The sequence below is a fragment of the Cyprinus carpio genome, chromosome A7 (assembly GCF_018340385.1).
Source record: "Cyprinus carpio isolate SPL01 chromosome A7, ASM1834038v1, whole genome shotgun sequence".
Lineage (NCBI taxonomy): Eukaryota > Metazoa > Chordata > Actinopteri > Cypriniformes > Cyprinidae > Cyprinus > Cyprinus carpio.
The window spans coordinates 43743050-43744668 of record NC_056578.1 but is presented as its reverse complement, the minus strand read 5'-3'; positions in this window follow the sequence as shown (position 1 = coordinate 43744668).

The window sequence follows — 1619 nt, the reverse complement described above, 5'->3', positions numbered from 1 at the left end:
TGATCGTGTGCTGAAAGCCGTCGGAGAAGAAGGCGAAGGATCAGTACGGCGGCCGGGGATGAACTCCGGAGCGACCCGATACTCCGCCCAGACCACGGCCACGCCCCCTAAGAAACGCTGAAGGGGCGGAGAAAAACACGGTGTGCGACCTCTGGGCATGAAAGACTGTCTTGAAAATACACATGTAGTTAAAGAAGTCACCATTTTTCTTTATTTCTTTCTTTTAAGGCTCATTTTATTTTGCGCTTGGTTTGATTTGACCTTCTCTGAGTCTCACTGTGTGCTGCTTTCATCTGACTGTCGTTAACGTCACGTTCCCAGTGTTCGAGCTCGTTCCGGTCACACGGCAGGGCGCTTGATTTAAGCTTTTCTCGACTGCTCCTGCGTCTAACAGGACGATTGTACATTGACGTGGTGTTTTTGTAGTTAATCATTGCACTCTTCAGGCCTGTTTGAGTCAAACAGGTTCATAACATCTGGTTTTTTCCAGTAATAAAGTTTAACAAAGCTTTGACGTGCCAGTATGTTTCGAAGCCTCTTGTATGACGTGTCTTGTCAAACCACAGTCTCTGTTTATTAGTTACTAGAACTGTGTGCTTCACTGGTGATGAAGAAGCAGAGAGTTTTGTCTCCGTGTGTTAGACTGTACTGTTTGGAAATAAATAAAAAAAGGTCATTGCAAACTTTTTATCTCCTTTTTTTTTTTTGTCTTTTTTTAATGAAAAGTTGCAGTTACTTTTATTATTTTCTAGCATGTAGTGGAGAAAAATACAATTAACGGATACAATATATTCTTTCTTCCAAAATGTGAGTTTGTCTCATTTTTGTTTGTTTTTTAATCCTGCAAGTTTGACCTATTGCTCAGAAGCAAGAAAAAAAAAAGATCAGAACTGTGGAGAAGTACATACACCTTTTATTTTATTTCTTATTGTGATATGAGGCAAAAGAGAATCTGCTTCCTGCTAAATCATCCTCCGGATCCCACTGTCCTGAAGAAGAGCTGTATTCAGTACTTCATTAAGAATATCCCTTTGAAGTATGCAACATCAAAAATATGGCGTATAAACTATGCATTACATAACTGAAACAACATATTAAACATTTACCAGTATTATAGTTTTTCGTGGTCAAGTGGCGTCTGTCTTGACTAAGGTCTGTTAATAAACCTGTAATAAATACTGTGTGATGCATCAATTATGTTTCTCACATACTCAGTGTGCAGTGATGCTGCGGTTCAGCAGAAGGCGCTGTTCGCCTGAGAGGTTAAAAAAAGCTCTGGATGAGCGGAATGATTGCTCATCCATGGGTTTATGTCAATCACTTTGCAGAGGATTACCCAGGATGCACTGCAGGGCCGCCACCAGCCTGTGTCAGTCAAGAGAGTGTGTCTTGTTTTTGGCTCTTTTGTTAACAGCACTTATTTTCTCTCAAGCAGCTGGAGGATAAAGTCACAGCCAGACAGACTGAAGACGCTCGCAGGTCTGGACCAAATCTGGCCATGAGACTGCGTTTGCAATGACCACCACGCTTCAGAGAAACTCCTTCGGCAGAGCCTGCAGAGCTTGTGATCTCTGAGATGAATGTTTATCTTCACTCAGGTCCAGACGTATAATTCACAG